Below are 1,420 nucleotides of genomic sequence, written 5' to 3' on the forward strand. Positions count from 1 at the left end.
ACTTTGCTATGTAATAAACGGTTTATACAATTTACAATATGAAGTGTTTATGTAGGTTTAACTTCTTACTTTTCTTTAAGGTATTATTGAATTTCTTCTGGGTTCGAAATTCGTTACACAACGTACATATGCAAATTCGGGATTCTAGTATACCTTATTCTGCGCTGATAAATAAAAAACATTCATATATAAACCATTATACAGCTTCGGCAGGATTACAATCCATATAGTGTGCACTCGATCCACGGTTGTTCAAATGGCATTCATGTGGTATGCACTCGATCCAAGATCGTTTGAGTGTAATCTAAAGCGTGGGAACTCAATCCATGCACGGTTGTTTAAATATATTCCAGATAGTGTGCACTTAGGGCCTCCTCGATGGCGCAGTGGTAGCGTAATTGCCTTCCAATCAAGGGGTCCCGGGTTCGATACCCGGTGGAGGCCCATAGTGGTTCGGATCCCACTTTAAACTGTAGGTCCAGTCCCGATTAGCCTTACTGTGCACAAAGTGGACTTACAACACCAACTCAATTAATCAATATAGTGTGCACTCGATTCGCGGTTGTTTAAATGGCATCCATATCGTATAACTCCGCCGACCTTCAAAAGATGAGGAATCAGCAGTCACGAGAGTTTAACAGAAAATAGTAGGAAATAAAACAAAAGTCAGCATTAACTCGGAGAACGGTTGGGTGCAGGATAGAACATGCACAGCCGACTAACAACGTTCGGAAATTTGAATCTCGCTTAAATAGATCGCGTGAACAGATTTCCAGGTTAGATATAGTACGATTGTCTTAGAGTACGCAGTCATAGTCCGATTATCGATTGATACGCAAAGGAGTTACCGCGAGGAGTGGTGCGCCAAGAGAGTTTAATTTCAGGGACCGTTCCTGCACAGGAGAACCAGCGTTGACGATCTTAACGTCTAGAATCAGAGTTAACGAACATCCTTTTCTCTTACTTCATGACCCTGCCAGTCCAGTCAAAGGAAGTGTTTTAAGCCTAAATGTTGTACGAGTTACCTTCATTTCTCAGGGGTGTTACCCCATGCATATAAAAGTACCTCTCACATAAGCGAGTAGCTTTAGGTGGGCAAAGCCTTGATCACGATCCCTAGCAACCCTGTAGGAGTTTTATGCGGTATAGTATGCGCTGGATCCACGATTGTTAAAATATATTCCAGATAATGTGTAATCGATCCACGGTCATGTAAATGCAATCGAGATAGTGACTGCGCTCCATCCACGAAATTACCTTGTGCGTTCAACCCACGTGCTCTCGGTCTACGTAATCAGTCGATCAAGTTGATATCTGCAAATATATGGGATGCATCATAAGAAATACATGTTGAAATACAACACTTCGAAACAAATCGACGAATAATAGTTAATTCTTAGAAATCTGAAACATCCTACTT

The 1,420-nt window shown here is 41.3% G+C and overlaps 1 non-coding gene across 1 annotated transcript; it reads left to right on the forward strand.

Annotated features, from left to right (window-relative positions):
* The first annotated feature begins 369 nt into the window (after positions 1-369).
* Positions 370-444, forward strand: TRNAG-UCC (transfer RNA glycine (anticodon UCC)). Its single transcript has one exon. It is a non-coding gene; the product is annotated as a tRNA-Gly (tRNA).
* The last annotated feature ends 976 nt before the right edge of the window (positions 445-1,420 follow it).

This window comes from Lepisma saccharinum, chromosome 4, assembly GCF_977018435.1.
Source record: "Lepisma saccharinum chromosome 4, izLepSacc3.1, whole genome shotgun sequence".
Taxonomy (NCBI): domain Eukaryota; kingdom Metazoa; phylum Arthropoda; class Insecta; order Zygentoma; family Lepismatidae; genus Lepisma; species Lepisma saccharinum.